Source organism: Cataglyphis hispanica, chromosome 18 (assembly GCF_021464435.1).
Source record: "Cataglyphis hispanica isolate Lineage 1 chromosome 18, ULB_Chis1_1.0, whole genome shotgun sequence".
NCBI classification, from domain to species: Eukaryota; Metazoa; Arthropoda; class Insecta; order Hymenoptera; family Formicidae; genus Cataglyphis; species Cataglyphis hispanica.
The window spans coordinates 1,077,009-1,097,740 of NC_065971.1; the positions used below are offsets into that span (position 1 = coordinate 1,077,009).

General features: G+C 39.0%; 1 protein-coding gene across 3 annotated transcripts in view; it reads right to left on the minus strand.

Moving 5' to 3' along the window:
• Positions 1-20,732, minus strand: part of LOC126856450 (inactive pancreatic lipase-related protein 1-like) — a 174,700-nt gene that overhangs the window by 124,717 nt on the left and 29,251 nt on the right. For 2 of the 3 annotated variants that reach the window (XM_050604968.1, XM_050604967.1), the window contains 2 exons: positions 7,602-7,701; positions 6,260-6,483 (listed from right to left, as the gene is read on the minus strand). The gene's annotated coding sequence lies outside the window, so the exon portion shown is untranslated. The remainder of the gene's footprint in view (positions 1-6,259; positions 6,484-7,601; positions 7,702-20,732) is intronic. The other variant, XM_050604966.1, reaches the window with a different exon arrangement.

The following is a 20,732-nucleotide window of genomic DNA, read 5'->3' on the forward strand; positions in this document are numbered from 1 at the left end:
GTGATTGCTATAATTTTAAATCTGAATATTTATCAGTATTAAATTAAGAATATTTCGTGCATATATCGCGCGTGTTTATTTCAATATTTAAATAATACCAAAGATTTTTAATATTAAACTATTTACTCTTTATTTTAAAATTACCGTATTATGTATTTCAATAATTCAATGGAATAAAAACGTTATTTAAAAACGTTTTAAAAACGTTATTTAAAAAGGTTCATTTAAAAATCCTAAGTTGTTCCTTGATAAAGAAGAAACAAGTATCTTTCTCATCGAATGCAACAAATATTCGCAACCCTCGGAACGCGGCTGATGAAAGGTCGAGGGATGGCACTCGTTTCCCGGCGTTTGTAGTTCCTATAGTTGCGTTCTTGTCCAGGTTTCGAGAGGACGCAGTAGTCGCGTGATAATAAATTATTCGAGATAGATGATGTTGCCACGCCACAACGGGTCTGGGCTTGCTCTCTGCTCCTGCAGTGTTCTGCAACCGGGTATTTATGCCGAGTCTGGCCGCCATGCTTCATACCACTGGGATAGCAACCCCCCTGAGTTATGTCGGCCGCGTTGGTCTTGATAGATTTTACAATTTACGATCACCGCGTACACGCGTCGCCAAAATATCAACCTGTCGCGAACTTCTCCGACGACTTTGCGTTTTCGGTGATTGTACCTTTCATCGTCAAGCCAGAGCGTGCGATGCTTTGGCGTTGTTGGACCACACGACCGATATAGCAAACTTTACCGCGATTATCCTTATTCATATTCACAAATCTTTATATCTGACTATTTAAATGCATATTTCATTTTATTAATTGAAATATTGGATATTCGTCAATCGTATTTATTCATGTCGAATTTCGATTGTGCTTGCTAAAAATTCTCTTTAAAAATAAAATATGCGTTACAAAAATCTGAGCGACTATTAAATTTTAAAATGACCCCAAATTGCTCGACTAAAATTTTAAATGAGTTTTGAAACAAACTGTAGACTCATATCTAAGTAGTGTTCGTCATCAAGCGCGTAGAACGGGTTAGTTTTATGGTCCTACAAAGATAAACCTCTGGCTGTTACTACCCCACCGTATTATCTCGGGGTGCGAGGGGGAAACACACTATACCCCCGGTATCTCGCCGGACTAGACCGCCATTTCATAAGCTTTCACATCATTTTACTCGGATACTAACCCCCGTCCGCTGATGTTTCGTACTCACCTTTGAATCTCTTCCGATGCGGCACAAAGTGTCGAGTCAGGCGGATAGAATAAATGCAGGGCACAACACATAGATCGCGGTTAAAAACAGGATATGCCTTTATTTTTCATTTAGTTTAGGAAATGGGATGCATTATTGAAGGAACAAGGAACATCTTTCATATAATTGTCATATTTGTATCGAGGTAAATAATTTACAATGTATAATTAAAATATTAAATATTTTTTATATAATAATTATCACACTAGAAAAACTTCACAAAGGTAAAAAAAGTACACCAAGTACATAAAAAATATTCCTTGTACGCAACAAAAAGTTGAAAAGATGTGAAAGTTGAAAAAACATTTACTTCTAAAAAATAATTTAATAATAAAAAAATTGTTCCCTAAAAAATAAAAATCTCTAACAAATAAAAACTAAATGGAAAATCAATAATTAAGCCAAGTAAAAGGAATTTAATTTGTGAAGATTTATAATTTGAGATATTTGTAAAATCAATCTTTATAGAAATATTATGGATTCTCTCCAAAAAATTAAAACGCATTTTATTTTTATTAAAAAATTACATTTATATTTCAAATAAATATTTTGTATAATATAGAAAATAGCATTATTATATTACGGTTTTTATTAAAGATTGTAAATCATAATATTACTTAATCCTTACTGCAATAATGATAATTGATCACATCGATCACCAATTTTGAATTTAAAAGTTCATGCCAAATATAGATCGATTTCTTTTAAAATTAATCATAATCTTAGCAGAAGCCCGCAAGGGTTAATATTAAAGTGACATATAAAAACTTGGCTAATTATAAATAGAGAATACAGATAAATTTTATTTTATTCTTTACATTACTTTAACTTTTTTCTGCATATGCTTGCGTAATCTCCAAAAAGTGATGAATAATTAACAGGTCAAATATAATTGGCTAATATATAGCAAATACTTTAATATTCCTTATAAATTATTGCTTATATTCTTTAAATAATCTTATCTCTGCATTAGAACTTATCATTAATTAATAATCACTGACTTACCTAAAATATAAAATAATTAATACTAATTAGTAATAAGCATATAATAGCTCACACAACAAATTTTTTTCATATATTAACATTTTGTAAACATTCTTCTCTTTCAATTTTTTTTATATTGCCATTTTAGAGACAATTAATATTTTCATTGTACTAATTGAATATTGTTTGACAAATGATTTATCTCAAATTGCAGAAATTTTGATTCAATAACTCTTTTTATATCAAGCATCGCGGATATTCAAATTCACTAACGCGAGAGAACTGGTAAACCCTTCCCTCGATAAGGACGAGCTTTCAGTCTCCGTCCTTATCGCAGCGCACATGTCTAACTCCACCAAAGGCTTTCACCACCGACTGCGACCCCAATTGAAAAGTCTCCTCGGCGCGGACTCTAGCGATGAAATACTAACGCAATTAAATGCCGCCGACGAGCCGACGTCGGATATTGGCACTCCTCGGCCATGCAATGGTATTACCCTTCCGCCTCGTCGCAAATACATCGGTGTGTCCCCGCCATCCCCTGCAACCACCGACTACATCGTATCGTATCCGTCACAACGATATCTTCCCCCTACCATTTCACCCATCTCACTTTGCGGAACAAAGGAAGTGCCTGCAAATCGTGCAATATCGAGTGAAATTCTCGAGATTCTCGGTATCACTTTCCAATCGTCATGGATTGCACGACGACACGGAGGTCCGACGAAAGGGAGGCTGAACGGAGATAAAGGTACAGGATCGCAAGTACAGAGGGTACGATTAAGCAACGACGCGTCCTACGATGCTCGAGACTCTCCGCACGTACAACGACTCTCTTAGCTGCTCGGAATTCCAATCGCGCCAATTTCGGAAGACCGATGAAGACAGAGGGCAGCTGCGGCATTTGGCATAAGAAGTCGATTATCATCCGGCTCGCAAAATACGTGCGAGAAGCAACGCCATCACGAATACAGAAGGCAAAACATATGCATCAAGCCTTGTGAGAACTACATAAATTTTGTTTATATAAAGTTTGAAATATATTAAACACACTTTCCTCATTTAATATATAGAAAAAACACTCACAAAATTACAGTAAATTAATAGTTTTATAAAAAATGGCTTAAATTTTAGCAGAATAGATTCAAATGCCTATTCAAAAAGCAAAAAACAGATTTTTTCTTTTGCTTCATGGATACGAAATATAACGCTTCTTATAACAAGTTGCAAATTGCGCATCCATTTAAAGGGTTAAAAGCTGAGTTTCCTCAATTTCTCGTAAAGGCTCGCTAGGATATTGTCGCGGGAATAGAAAGCATAGATGGAGACGGAAAGTGTTGCGAGGGACGATAGGAAGGAGAGATGGACCGAATTTGTCAGGCTAACAAGGTGTTAGCTTCTCGCCGCGGTGCGCCTCGACATCTGTAATGCTCAAAGTTAATTTCAGGCGCTTCGAGGGCACAACATCGACCGTTTGTCTGCAAGAGACGAGGTTCTATCTGAGACTGGTTTCTGGAGAACGCTTTCGAAACGTTTCTGATATTGCAAAACACTCATTAAAATTTAATTTTTACTGCAGTAAAAAAATTCATTATATAAAGCATGCTAAAATGTCAAATTAATTAAACGCTTTGATTATTACTTGTGATCTTTAAAGAATCATGATAAAATTAGAAAAAAATAGATATTCCTTTAAAATAATAATAATATAATTAAAAGTAATTAAAAATGTGACGGTAGACTTCAAATAATTATATGATATTAAAAGCTCGATCATTTAACATAGCGGTGTTTTTAGAAGAAAATCGCGAATTTTAAACGACGAACTCTTAAGATACGCTTCCATAATTCACTGACTACGTAGACAAATATCGGATTTTCCAGGAAGTCCTTTGTTCGATCGAAGTTATCTCCTGCTGAGAAATGACCACAGTACGAGGTTAACAAAGTCGATGGAAATTGGAAGCGTCACCTATCCTGTCGTCACTATGACCGAAGCCGGGCATCGTACGTGCACGTAAAAGGGATGGCGACGACGAAAGGGGATGGAGTTGGATGCCGGGCGAGAGGTAGTTGGAAGAGGTGGAAGAGGAAGAGGAGGAGGAAAAGGAGGTGGAGGTAGCGGCTTGGCGAGGACACCGGGTGGAGTCGACGGCGTTGCCCAGCATCGACCAGAATATTATGGACTTATCAAGCCATCCTAATAGTCTCATCAGGATGCAAGCCTGCAGATCTCATCATCCTCGTCGTTCCTGGACCACGTAGGAACGAGCGAGCAATGGCGTTTCCTGGCGTAGATAGTGTTATAGGAAGTAATAGCGGACTGCTATATGCTGTCCTAAGATATGGATAACTCCAAAAGATGCGAATTCTTAGTCGAGAGTCATCACGACGTACTTATATTGCATCCCCTACGTATATCGGAATTATCCTCGCATCGAAAATGCCATTAAACTTTCGTACCAAAATGAACAGATTCAAAGTAAATAATAACTAATATTTATAGCATACAAGATCGGATATAAATACTTTTAAAAACAATTTTAAAGTTTTAATGAAAAATTTGCATATTGCTTAAGAAATTTAGCAAAAAAATCGCAAACAACTGTGATTTTTCTACAGTTTAATAGTTACAAAAAAATGTATAAATGTAACATTAATGTCTTGCTATCTCCCTTTCTATCAAACAATTATATATTTACAGGAAACTTTCTTTCATTATTTTTGCATATACTATATCTTTCAATATTATTATTACTATCATTATCTGACGCATCCAAAATAAATTAATGCGTAAATTTTATTCAAAAGATCATAAATTATCAAAAAGACAACGCAAAACAAATTAATGCCGCAACCAGTTTGCAGCCCTCGCTGCAGCATATTGCATACCGTGTACGCGCAAGCACGAGGAATTACATAGTTTTGGGATATATATTGTTGTTTAGTATGGTTTAGAATTTCCATAGATAACGGAGAATTATAACGGAGGCCGCTGTCACGGGACCGAGAAATCGTATGCTGTATAGGTTTGCTTATACACGTGTATATTGAAGCAGTTTCTTTCTTTCAAAGTTAATTTGCAAGAGAGAAAGCCGGAAAGGAGGGAGTCTAATATACTCTATAATCATTACTCTGTCTCAATTAAGAGAAAACTGTATTGTGAATTGATCAAAGTATCTACTTGAAATTTAGATTGAAAGATCGAAAGGAAAGAAAGACGATGTCTTAGATATCTTCAATGTACGTATATAAACTTAAAAATGTCACAAAAAAATGTAATAATTAATCTAAGGATATGATTGGAAATATAGTTTGTATTTGAATTGCGAATAGAATTATCAGTCATTAATCACTGCTCTTATTAAATATAAAGATATTAACGCGCGCGTCGTCTAAGTAAGTAGCATAAATTGCGTAGGAAGTACGATGAATCTGATAAGCTCGTGCTAAATTGCACGCGCGAGCACGGAGCCGCCTGACCTCCTCATCTTCCTGCCTAACCCTTCTGAGCCACAACTAATAACTCGGCTTTTTCTTTAACGACGAACTACAAACTAATCTACGGCACACGCGCGCTGTCGCTCGGCGGATATACTATTGGCGACCCGAAGCAGCCGCTCGTGCTCTTTCTCTCGCACCGTGACTATTTTCCGGCGTGTCTTTCTCACGATCGCGACAAGGGCAAGCGAAAGGTCCGTGGACGCAAAAATGACGCCGCTCTGAGGGCCGTCCGAGACCGAGTAACCTACATTCTTTCGACCGAGCCGCGGACCACACTTGATCGTCCCGCGTACCCGTGAGAGGAGGTTAGATTTAAGCAACTCCGTGGAAGTTGCGGGCAGGGTCGGTTGGCCCGAGGGCGGCGGCAACTATTATAAACTGTAGCACCTCGAACTACCGCCTCCAGCCTTCCTTCTCTAACATCGGACGGGCCGCCACCCTTCTTTGCCCGACCGTCCCTCGCCACCGCCCTTTACCTTGCTTCTACCTCGAATCCAACACCGTTCCCCATACTCACCCGCCGTCGTCGCTGCCGCCGTCGTCGTTCTGCGCCAACTTGCCTCCTCTCACCCCGCTTCGACCCCAAATAACCTAGGAGCCCCTTGCCGAACTAACCCGCGCCCCCAAACTCTCCCGGTTTCTCTCCTACGCTGTACCCTCTAATCAATCAACCCCCAGGCATCTCGGCTGGTCTGCACCGGGGATCGCGGCTTTCCAGTCTTCACAGAAACGTCTCTCTATCTGGAAAGACGAAAGCATCGGCCAGAGCCGTGGGTAACCCCTGTTGCTGCACACAGTCCGCTGCAACCGGATAGCGCGCGCACACACACATACACATAGGCGTGCATTCGTCGCGCGACGAGGAATCTCCATCTGCGGCGAACGAAGATCGAAAGGTTTCTGGTGAACCTCCGATCGACCTACTTGCCGGACGTTCCTGATTACCGTCTTGTCTATTGATTAATGCTCGTTGACTAATGCTAACCCGCTACACGAGAGACTCTCAAAGGCTTCTATGTTTAATCTATGTATAGTAAGGCATAAATTATTAACACTTGAACGATCAAATTGGTCAGTTTGGCCGCTAAATTCTTGTCTCAGCCATAATTTTATAAACTTTTAATTAACGTTAATAATGAAAAATATAAGAAGAAAGACTAAATTTTGCGTACAAAAATAATTTTCTATTTTATTTAATTTAAAAATGGAAATAGCGTAGATAAAACGATTAAAAAAATGAAAATCTATTCTTTTCTCGAAATTCCGCTTAATAATTTAAATAATCCATTAATCAGATAATTTAAAGCACATCATTTACTAAATGACATAAATTGTAGCAAATAATTCATTTCTCCAACTTTTACGGACTACAAAGTGCGAAGAAAGCATTTTGGCATTTATCCACGTGAGCAAAGATGAATGTGAGTCTTTACGGTGGCAACGGTGCCAGGTACAGTGCAATTAATAGGTAATTATCGCGGTGCAATTTTGCTCGACGGCCATTCCCATTCATTTCCTCGATATCTTCGGACGAGCCCGCCGCATTTCGCTGTCCCTCCATCGTTTGGTTCCGATCGTGCATCGCGTTTCAATATATATATATATATATATATACCGTCTTCTCCCATCGAGTCCCATTTAGTCCTACAGGCCTCGGCGTGACCGTACGCGCGCGAGAGGAAATAGAGTAATTATAAGGAAATAACGGGCGTTGTCTGTGTGGTGGGCACTGAAACCTTCGGGAGAATTTTGCCCCTCTTCGAGGGGGCGGACCTCGAACATGAGAATTCCAATACCGTGCAAGGTTATCGACATACCATAACGTATCGTTATTTATTAATCCTGCAATGCATACTTACCGTAGTTTAGTCCGATCCGGTTATAGCGTCGTAAATATAAATTCTATTTACATATACACCGTGCACGCGAATCGACCATCGATGACCGCGCAGCCTCCATCTGAAAATACCAAAGGCAAGATGTAGAGAAAAAAAAAAAAGAAAAAAAAAGAAGAGGAAGACGTAACAAAACATCGAAGCGAAAAATACGTAATTCGTACGCCATGTTTACAGAAAATTAATCGCGAATCTGAATTAATTCGTCTAGACAGAAACGGCGACACTCCGCCGCGCTGATCGCACTTTCTAATTACACGAGCCCAACCGCGTACATTTATTTAACAACTCGACGCTCGCCGTAGAGTCTCTCGCAGAGAGACGTTAATTCGTTAACGTTTAATTGCGCAACTTGGCAAGCTTGTCCGGTACCCCTCGATCTGGTACCTAAGCGCGGGGCTGAGTGAACGACGCGTTTTACACGCGCGTGTACTTGCGTGGAACTAATCGACGGACCAATACCTCTCGTAGCGCTCCCAGGGATGCGCGATGCAATTAATATAATTACTTTCGATTACACGGAATGGATAGGAGAGAGAAGGAAAGAAGATCTGCCTCTCTATCCTCCCGTTTCCAAGCTACAAGCTACACAAGAAAATTGCGCATTTTCGTACACATTCAAATATTCTCCCTTCGCTTTATCGGCTCGACCTTTTCACTGTTTTATTGAATCAACGAGAATAAAGAGAGTATTGTCAGTGAAAAATTTTGATTGCAAATGGATATATATATTTCGAATAAAAATGTTAATATATATTGTATCGGAATTTATCTCATAATAGACAGATTTTCTCGCTACTTGTGATCGATATATTAATCGAGATATTAATACGTCTGTTTACTTCGATGAAGTTAGAATCTTTATACGACAGAGTATTGTATTTTTTTTTTTTTTTTTCGTCGATTATAACACGTAGAGCTTAACTGCAAAATAGTTTTAGCATGATGTACGCCACATCGCTATTTTCTATATAAGATTGCTTTTATAACGTAAAACACATACTGACCTTTACTCGAGATCACGTATGTACGACCTTTGTCATTTCTTTACATACATGAACATATATATGTATATGTATAACTCAAGGTAAACCTTAAGGTTTTATCCTCTCTCTTTTTGTGTGCATGCTAAGTTTATCTCGCAAACTTATTAATGCAAGACGAAAGCAAAGACGCAGATACTTAATCGTTTAAATTATGACGTATTTCGCGATAAAGACAGATTTAATCGTTCTTCGTTGCCACTATCAATATTCAATTGGCACGTGGCTACAAAGAATTATCCGCGCAAATGGTGCACCTGAAATATGTAACGAGATCTTTGCGTTCGACCGAAGAGAATCCTAGCTTGCACACGCTCGTGGATTGCGCGAGCGCGCGTGAATAACCACACTCGTGAGTTTACCAGAACGAAACTACACGCGTGGTCTAGATGTATGCAATTTTGACTAGATTAACGCTGCATTATTCAGCTAATTAACTACTAGGAACCAGCCCGGCCCGCTGTTTTCGGTATCCCCCCATGGAAACAACGTCGTTTGTCTTGCACCTCTGCTCTCAGAAGTACTCGTTCGGCGTCGTTGTAGGTTCTTGCTCTCATAAGCTTCTTGCATTATCGATCGTTCAAATTTGTTTATTACACTAAGTGAATGCGCTTCTAAGTCAAAGAATAATAATATTGCTGGTTTCCGTTTCAAGATTTTAAGATATATTTAAAGATATATTTAAGATATATTTAAAATTACGAGAATAATTCTTGGTTATAATGACAAAAAAATATTAGACTAAATAATATCTTTGCGTAGCAATAAAATCTCTGTGAAATAACGCGATCATTTGCCACATAATTATTAAGAAATTAAGTATTTCTTAATTATTTCAAAGAATATAGCGACATTGTTACAGTAAAGGAAATATTCAGAAATTAAAAGAAATATACAGACATGCGAGAAACTAACTGGGATCAGAATATGGAAACTTATATTCAACCTGCCATACGCTTTTCGTATTGATTCGAAGAGCAGCGAACCACGAGCAAGCTATTCCGAGTTTGGCAATCATGTTCAACGTTGCAACCATCTTCTTCGGGAACACTACGCGATATTGCAGTGACGTTCGGCGTTCCTCTCAAGCGCGAGCTCTCTAAACTTTGGTCGAATCGAGGAGATGGTAAAGGAGGATAAGAGAGGAGGGTAGCGGTAAGGGGAGTGCGGCCGCAGAGAAACGAGAAAGGCGGTACTGGAAATGGGAGAATGGCTGAATATTCCTCGAGGACGAGCACTCCGTCGGTGGCGTCAACGGCCGAGTCTAGGCGTAGCCGGTTCCAGAAACTAGAAACCAGGTATAGCTTTAATACAGAACTATCTTGATAACGCACAGATGAACACGTGAGGCACCTTTGCCGTTTCCGAGCTACGCATCGAGTTCGCGAAATTATATTTATCTCAATCTCATTTCCCCTTGCCAATCAAATAGCGAAATGACCACTAATTATAATAAAGGACGATGATACGTTAAAATCTCAACAATGTGACATTAAAGACACGGTCGATTTATTTTTTTTCATTTTTTTTTTTTTGAAATAATCACGGTTCGTTTGGTCTTTATTCGCGCGCGAAAATATATATGTCGTACGTCTCTACATCATTTAGTACTGAATGTAATTCTCGGTTTTATTTATTTATTCGCATTCAGTGTTAATGTAAGATAAAAATTATATACAGCTACATTTAGCGCTAAATGCACCGTGAGTACACGGATCGTCACCTTCGTTATTAATGTAGACGTATAGCTTAAGCTGCGCATATCTCTCTTTTTAAACATGACCTTCCTAGAAGCTTATCATGCTTGACTTATAGAGATAACACATGCAGAAATATCTCAGATTTCTCACACTCTTCTTAAGATGAAACCATTTTTGAATAAAATTATCTTTTTTATTGTAATTAAAATCAACATATCTTAGCAATTTTTGTATATATTTACTATATAATATATAAAAATTAACTATATATATTTTTATTTTTCATTAGCAAAATTTCATTAACAAAAATTTCTAAATGTCCCTGTGAAAAAAAAACTTTCTATTTTTTTTTAAAATATATAATTTTAATAATTACAGAGGAGGATACATTAACGCATATGTTTCTTTTAAATATATATAATCTTAATTTAAAACGCAAGTATGTGCGTGTGTGTATATGTTGCTCGCAGATAATTCTTATTTAACAACACACAATGTTTAAAAAAAGTAACTACGAAGAAGCTAAATTTGTGTAGTTGAACTGCTTTTGGCAATCAACATAAAGCAAGAAATATAATACATATCGTTATCGACAAATGCGTCTCATCGAAAGCTCTCTCGAGTCATTGGTGGCTGAAAATCGACGACGACGGCGACGGCGATAACGTTGCGAGCCAATTGGCGTCGCGAGTAAGTTCAAATGCAAAGGTATGCGATGGTATACGAGTATACCAACGCGGGCATTTCGCCTCCGGAGGGCCCTACGGCCACCACCCCCGCAAGTAGCGCGATCGCGTTATGCAGCAGACTGAAACTATCGTTTGCGTAGGTGTGTGCGCGCGAGTATGCACACGGAGAGACTCCGTGCCACACTGGTTTCCCCCCTTTAGCCCGCGCAGCATCCCCAAGTCCGCTTCGCCTCGTCGAGCCACCCTTTCTCTCCTCCTCCTCCTCTTCCTCCACCTCCTCCACCTCCTCTTTCTCCATCCTCCACAAGAGCCCCGCGGCCACCAACCACCCGCTCGCCGTTCACCCTTCCTTATTGCAAGTTCCACGGTCCGTGCATTAAACTATGGAGTTGCCCAGGCATCGACCCGACCCAACCCGTCCACCCACCATCTGGATATGCGGCCCGCGCGCATATACGCTATGTACATTTCTAATCAAGCGATATTGTAACTGCGGTCTAACCTCCAAACACCACGGCCTCCACTACTGGCAACCACCCCCGCTTACTATCCCCCGGTCCTCCCTCTCAGTCGTTCCCACCGGTCGCTCCCACCCCCGTTTCTCTTTCCCCCATTTGCCTCATTCGGAGTTTCATTCGGTCCTCCTTCGTACACTATCGCGTTCGTATTAAATTGCCGACTTGCAATCGTCGCTATCCACAACGCGGTTCTCTCGGGGTGGACGGGGAAACGGGAGGAAGGCGATTGACTCTGCGGGATGCAGTCACATGGTCGTACCGATTAGAAAGATCGTGCATGGTGTTTCGAACGGGTTCGATATTGGAAAGTGAAGAAGAGAATCCGAGCAATTTACTAGTACATGTATCTAACACTTTATAGGTATAAAAAAAAAAAAACACGCACGCTTCGCGTACATTCTCATTCATACAAAATGTATCAACATGATTAATTGCTTTTTCACGAAACCTTAATTTTTATTAAATTTATAAAGATTTTATATTTTCTTTTAAGTCGCAAAAGAGTGTCTTGTAAACTACAATATTTTTTTGTTCTTATATAAATTTAAAATTACATGAAAGACTACGTCTGACGTTAAAACATATGCGACAAGTTGAAATATTTCTTATAAAAACTAATACTTTTCTAAAAAAAAAAAAATTATGAATGCTGCGCTAATACATTTATTCAAAATCAAAATTATTAATCACACTGATATTAATATCAATAATATGCTACCTTTCAACATATGAAATTCAGATGTCTTCGAGCTTCCTCCGCATGGCGCGAAATTCACGGAAAATTATCGGTCTCTGTAATCACTGTTCCAAACCACACAAATATAGCTTGAGTCTCGTGACTATCATTAACTGGAAATAGAATTTATACTCGATCGTAATTGAAGTTATCGGTATGCTGCAATCCGTGGAATAAGTTCCCATCGAATACGATAAATATATACATACATATATGTTACGATATTAATGTTGACATGAATATGCGACCTGACCCATCGTATTAGATATATTAGAAAAGTCAATGGAACGATAAAAAGAATATTAATTATAAGAATAAATAAAAAGAAACGTGTCAAATCGCAGAATGCTAAGTACACATTTACATCATAATGGTATGTAAGCGCGTGATTTAATCCCGCGTATGACATAACCGTTGCTTCTAATGGGAGGACGCAAGAATTCATTTTACGGAAAATTCCAGTGAAAATGAACTCCATTTCGCGCCAAGTTATTTGACGCTCGATTAATGATACGTACATTACGGCATGTAACCGTCCCTAAGCCGGCGGCGGCTCGAACCCTTAGATGCTTAAACACCGACGTGGAGTAACACGATTTTGCAAACGATAGATCCGTATAATCCTCGAGGGATCATAACGCGCGGAAGAGAGAAGAAACGGGGTGAAAATTTGGAAGGGACAGCGTGACCCTTCGATCTTCATTAACAACCGCTTTCAGGTCGCATCGTTGCCTTAGAAATTTAATCAACGGTATTAAGTACTTATAGAAAACATATAATATCTCAATCTTGCCGAATATCTGGCGTCTATAATTTTTTTGCGATAATAAAAAACAAAAAAAAACAGTATTCAGAATGATTATTATTCTAATTTCTCAATTAAACATATAATTCTAAACGTTACATTAATAAATTGTCATATTATTATACGTGTAATTCGAATATATTGAATTTAGCAAAGCGGGACGAGATGGAAGAGAAAACGCAACACTGGACCAAATTTTTGAAAACCTGTTTCGCTGAGAACTGCTCTCGAGAGTGCAGAGTTTTCTCACGATACCGATGACCACCGGTCATCTCACAAGATGCAAGAGTACCATCAGAGGTCCAGGGGATGAAACTGGTCGGACCAGGTTGATGATAATAGCGAATACGTGATTTGAACGGTAATATTCATCTTGCCATATCGAGCCTAATAGTATTAAATTATTACGAAAAAATATATCACGCAAATTTTAATACAAATGAAATCGCGCGTTATGTATAAATAAATAATTATAAATAATAAATAACTATGATCGTTAACGGATATCGAAATATAATATTTTAAACTAATTCATTGTATGTAAATAAAAATTTGTTATATTTTAATTATTATATAATTTATTTATTTTTTTATTTTTTTTTTTACTTTTTATTTTTTTCATTTTTTTTTTATTTATTTTTTTTAATATTTTGTGTACAGAAATTTATTATTATGATATTTACTATTATGATAACTCTACTTTACAAATGTAATAAATAATCTTGAATATTTGTGAAGCATTATACGTGCCGTTAGAAAAGTTAAGTTAATATAAAGAAATATATTAGATGAGCAATTACTATTATAAAAAAATTTATCACACGCTCTTTCAAGATCATGTAAAGCGTATGTCATGTCAATGAATAAACTATCCATATATTTCCGCAATAATGAAACCAGTTTTGTTGCATCTTGCCATCACACATCTCATTACTTGACCGCTTCGCGTTCTCACGCTAAGCCTGGACCAATGGTAATCTCCTGTGCTCTCGCTGGAGAAGAAACGAGATCTTGAAAAGTGGGATGGCAGGTTCTCAAAATCTAAGAACGAAATTCTGCATCGCGTGCGGTAACCCGCGAGCTAGTTCCGCGTATTTCAAGAGACGAAAATCTGGGTCTGTCGGTCAGTACTGGGGATGCTGCGGTCCACGCAGCATCCCTCGTGCCCGTAAAGAAGTTTTTCTCTCCCGGCGAACGACTTCTCAAAATTTACGATCGTCGAAATTACCATCGCGTGCTACATCACTTCGGGTCGTAAAACATTTTTTTGACATTCGAAGGATTCTCATCGAGTCAAGACAACTTTGATCACGCATCGAGCTCATCATTTTTTCGAGAGACAATCGTTCATAATTTGGCGGTTCCTACAATTTTCATCATTCTACAACACGCACGCTGATCCAAAAGTCTCGCCGATGGAAGGTTAAATTTTCTCATCACTCGTTTCTACTAAGCACGGTAAGTCAATCGTTTTTTTATTATATTTATATATTATATTTATTTTAATTTTATTATATACTTTATACGCACATATCGTATAAAAAATCCTACTCTATTCTTGAACTGATCATTTCTCTTTCGGCATCCAACTGTATTATTATTCGCCTATAGCGGTTACCAAACGACATATCCGATTTTACTGCAAATTATTAAATCGTCTCTAGAGAGAGCATGAAGTAATATTCAGGACGAAGGAATATCGAGTTACATCCGAGCGTTCGACGTCTGTGACCGAGCCAGTTTGAGGCTAGAATTATTGATCTAATACTCGAGGAAGCTAAGCCGGGTGTCTACGTTGGTTCTGAACGTATCTTATACTTCCCATCCCACGCGCCGCGCTCCCGACTCAGCTCAAAGCCTCGAGGTTCGTAGCCCCGAAAGGAGCCTCATAATTAATCGCGTCCCGGGCGAAACACCCCGAACGGAGGTAGCCTGTCGCTGTACCTAAATGGATTCCCCGTAGAGATTCGCGAAGAGTCTCTGGAGTCTCTCTGGAACGCCAGATATGCGATCCAGCTCGAATCTTCGTCACTAAGAAGAATATATTATAATCAACTCCATTAACAATAATTTAATTAATTATACATCTCTTTCTTCACGATTAAGTCGAGAAAGTGACAAAAAATTAATTAAATTTATATTAAAATTAATTGATATTAATGAAATATAGATAACATTGGTAAAATATAAACGACATATTAATGTCAATTAATATATCAATAAAAAGAAGATTAAGTATATAACAAGAAAGCGATTATCATTCTTAGATAGGACATGGATCGCTTCAAGTTTAATTGCTACCCAGCATGCCGTCCGTCATTTGATATCCAATAATTTCATAGGTATTAAAGGTTACCAGTCGGCTCACCTAGTAATTAAGCTTATTTTAACGAATATTCAAAGCTAACCGATTTCAAATTAAATTACGAATAAATTATACGCTTGCTAGGCTTATTTTTTCAAATCATCTTAAATCTATATCTTCAAAAATCGAAATTGCGTATTATAAAATTATGAAGAAATGTTTGTAAATCATATAAATTTTTTAACAATACATATTAAAAGTAAGCTCTTCATTTGTGAATATTATGAGTCAAATATAATTTTCGGTTGACTATTTCAAGAATCCCCGTCTCGCAAAATCTTTCCTTTATCTTCTTTAAATTCTGAGCAGTGTGCGTAATCTTTTTATTCCAAAGTTCTATAATCATTGATACTTCTCGAGAATTGGTAAACGCAAACGTCCATTACGACGTCGATGATCCTGAAGCCAAAGGCATCGACAAACACTCGTAAACGAGGTACATACGCCGGAGGTGGGACCTTAGAGCGAAGTGTTAGGTCGGTCGGTCGGTCGGTCGGTTGAAGGGAAGGGTGGAAAGGGGGATGGGGCCAGGTTGGAAACTACGTGCGGCCGGTGATTACGTCGATCGTCGAAAGAACAAACTCCGGATTGGATTAAGCACACGGTGCTGCACGACGCGGCACCTTTCCCATTTACCGGTCGTGGCCGGCGTCGCCCCGCCACGGTTTACCATAAAGTTTACAACTTCTGTCAAGCTCCGCGCCCACTGTAACCATACTAGAATGACGACAGACCGACCCTTTTGGTCCTCGGCGTCCCTCCACCATCAGCATCGCACTCGCGCCCACGCTCGTCCGCCCACACACGAGCGTCGCGAAACGAGTGCACCGGCCGAGTTAACGACTACGTTCTCATTGTGAGCGTGAAAACATTACGATCATTGAGTACAAGGGAAACTTTAGTCTGAGGAATAAACAGCCATAATTTCAAAACTCGCTGCAGCTTCCGTCTACGCACCGTAAGTTCAATATTTTGAGAGCTCGTCCCAAGATATTTTCGTTCTATTCTCTTTACCTTACGAGGTAAATATTTTAATAAAAATATAAATTAATTTTTAACGTTTGTAAAAAAAATGAGAAGAATTTTATTAAATTTTACATTACGGAAATATATTCTTAATAAAACTGAAATTTTTAGATTTTAGCTAAAAAAATATTATCGATTCTATCTCAATTTTATAGTTTCAATTGTATCTAGCAATTTTAAAATGTCGCAATATAAATAGGTTAAAATATAATTTAAATTATCGTTGTCAATTAGAATAACCATCCAGAAATTAATAAACTGCTACAAGACTTAAGTTGCTTTTCTGAATTTTCAAAAATGACGTTTATCCCTTTAAAGTGCTCTCTCTTTACTTATCAAATGCACTGAACTCTATTTCAAACTTATAGACTTTCAATTTACAAAGTCATAAAGATAGATCACTAATAAACCCGGCAAAACTAAATACTACAATATTTTTTGTCTCTATAGAAAAAAAAAATTCTATCAATATCGCATAAATCGTCTTTAATTCATATATTAAATCGTAATTTTTTTCTTATATATTATTTGTTCTTTTCACGAATATTAAATGCAAGCTATAGTGAGCACAAATGGACGCGGCGTCATACCCTTCGATGCAAATTACATCGGCTGTCCCTCCCGTATATTCCAGGGGTGCGTCTATCTACGAGGGTCGAGCCACCCTTTCCTTAATTCGCAACTAAGATGGCAGCCGACTCGCCGGCCATTTAGTTTCCCCAGCGATCCCGCAGGACTTCTTGCTCGTCGCTCGTAAGCTCCTGTCTATGTGTCGGATCGTGTCGGTGGATAGAGAGAGGACGACGGGAATCGCGCGGTCATCGTCTCCGCATAACGTGGGGCAGGATAATTTTCTCAATTTCGCCGTGTTTCTCGTGGGGTCGGTCGTTAAGGGTTCGAAGTGAGATTTTGACGGGGAGAGAGGAGGAGGGGGGAGGAGGGGGAGAGGAAAGCTTCGGGGAAGGGACTGGTAAGGGTTAGACCGTAAGATAGTTTGATAGGCTTGGTTGCCAGGAGACCTCTAAGGCCTTAGCCCGGCTACCTAATGCCGAGAAAGGCTACCCAGGAATACATATATACAAGCCCGAGCTTATAAGTGATCCTGCCTATGTACTCGCTCGCTCGCACTCGCATTATTCGCCTTGTGTGTCTATCGCCTCAACACTCGAAGCGATGCGCATCAATAAGCGAGGTGATAAGAATTTAACACAAAAGTTAAAAGTCTAACTATGACAGCTGTTTGTATGTAAAATGCGCGAGAGATGTTCTTTTAAAAAGATCTTTTATAAGTCGTGTAAAACATATAAAAATTGTTAGATTTCTTCGATTATTATGGAACCAATTTTTTAATTTTTAACATTACATTTATATTTTTATGATTTCGAACTAAAATCTTATTAAAAATAAAGCAATAAAAGTAAAAGATATTTTCTCTCTCTCTCTCTCTCTAAAAATTAGAATAAAAAAGATATTAATTAAACTGAAAAAAATTAATCCAATTAATTATGAATCTCTCATGAACATCTCTACAGTAAGCGTGAGAAAATTCAATCACAATCAACACCAGATAAGGAAAATGTCGAATAGCTGATTGTGCATCATGAACAATTGTGTGAACTGGAACAATTCCTAGGAAACTTGTTGAAGTTTCTTCACTGGAAACGCGTAAATGTTCTCCACAATCGAGCACTTCCTTCAAATACTCGAAAAGTCGAACGAGCGAAAATAACTGATTTCCAACAATGCAAAATCGAAATAATTCAAGAAAACAAATTCATTGAAGTTGGGATGTTTTTTATATATATTCTATTCGATTACATAAATATCATTAAAATAATGATAACTAGAAAAAAATTGGCAAAATAATTTAATCATTCTAATATCCTTCTTTTGAGATATTATAATATTTAAAATGTCGAAAGATATTTTGCATCGGAAAATTTAACTTTATGTAGAAGATAACTACTTCTATATTTCTTATCTACAAAGAGAATAACGAAAGATATTTTGATACGATTAACATATTCGCGATTAAAAATTCTGTGAAAGTTTACTCTTGCTGATACGCGAAAAGATATTCTGTCGTGCAATGTTGGCGCGGCCAGAATGTCTGACCTCGATGCGAGCAAGCGTGACAGCTTAAGTAACGTCTCGACAGGGTTTACAGGGTTTCAGCGAGTCTTCGCTTCCTGCGAACGATTTTAGCGTGCGGGCATTAACGTCGCGTAATGTACCCTCGCATGCACACCTAGCAGACAACGAGTATAAGGCCAGAGATACTCTCGCGGCCAATGGCTGAACGTGGTAGTCCTGTACAGAACAGTTTTACCGATAAGACCCGCCGTGTTTAACAGCCCCCGGCTAAAGCACCGCTCAAGCTCGCCCTCCACCTCCCCCATTGCCACCGTTCTCCCTCCTGCCGCGCCACCCACACCCCATGCTCATTCACCATAGAACATAGACCGTGTTATATTATATACGCGTACCTATGGAACTACCATGCAACATCCTACGTAATCGTTGCGATCTTATAGCGATCTATTCTGAAATGTCGACAGTCCAAAGAGAAAGCGCTCGCTGAAGAGAAAATCGTGAAATCGTATGCGAATAATGTCGCAAAATGATTCATCATTTGCTTTTAAAGTTACGGCAACTATTACTTCATACATGAATTCTTTGAATAATTTTTTCAAATAAATTATTAATTCAAAAGCAAAATATATATAAAGGTCCTGCGACATATTCGATGTATATTTTTGAAAAATAGCGCACAAATGAAATTAAGTTGTCAAAGGTAAGCTAAAAGTATACGAGTTAATTATATAAAGACATGCATATTTAATCGCGAAATGTTTTCATCACTCTCACCTAAAAACTCATGTTGTACGTAGAAACATTTATCCTCCATTAAAAAAAAAAAAATTAATAAAATTAAAAAAATTTTTTAAAAAAATATTTATATACGAGTGCTGCATCATGCATGCAAAGCGCGCCAAAAGACAAGACGCACGTGCAAAAAAGCGCCAGTGGAGAACATTCAAGGTTACGCAGCGTAAAGTAGGGGATGAAGAAAAAAGAAGATACGAGGAAGCTTTCGGGCAGCATTGCGAGATCCGTGTAGCGGTGTCCGGGAGGGCGCAAGAAACCACCTTAGTGCTGGATCAATAGAAGAAGGGGGGTCGGTATGCTCGTACCATGAAGGGAGCGGGCGGGGTGGCCGAGCTACACAGAAAGAGAAGGAGAGAGGGAAGAAGCAAAGAGGGTAACGACGGTGAGGGTGGTAAACGGGAGGAAATGCGGGAAGGCGGGGAGACAAAGTGGAAAAATCTTAGGTTCCCAGCACGAGGAGAGGAGCGTGCGGGGGGGAGAGTTCGTATCGGTGGGGGTAACCTTAGACAAGAGGCGTGGTCTGTACGTCGTTCTCACCCCACGGTTTTCCACCGAGAAGCAACCCTTATCGCCGACGTGGAAGCCACCATGGACGTCGGTTACGACGATCGCAGAGGAACACACGCATAGGTGGCGGGCGGAAAGATGCCGCTTGCGGAGAATCCGCCGGATTTTCATCTTCTTAACACTCTCTCACCACCCTCCTCCCCACCTCCTCGTCCCATTTCTCGCATCCGCGTCCGTCCATTCTCGTACGGACGCACTTCTTTCCTCACATCCGTTTCCCCGTCGGAACTGAGCCGCATTCTTCTTCCTCCTCGATCTCCTCATTCGTCTCGTTTCTTCTCCCGAAATGAAGATCGATAATGACGAAGCATTTGCACGACGGCGACAATAATAACTGCGACGATGACATTTCAACGACAAAAAAAAAAACGACAACGATGATGATGAAGACGCGAACCGCGGACGAACAGTATGTCCGTGACGAACGGGAGCCGCGCAAGCAGAGCTTTTTTATCGGGCAATGGGTAGACGAACCCCGAAGAGTGAAACGAAACTCATAGCGGCCGTGCTTTTTTACGGCGCATGCGGCTATTCCGCGAGAAAGTCGTGGTGGGGTTGAAAGAGAATCGAACTCACCGCCCGGTTCACCCTTCTTCCCTCTCGCTCACGCTACCTACGTTCGGCGTTTATTTTCCGGAGAAAGTGAACGAGATGCGATCGATTCATCGGCCGTGAGATATGTACCGAAAGAAAGAATATTGAGGCGCGACTTTCCGCAAGAAGATTAGATAACTTATTGATAATGAAAAAAGAGGCA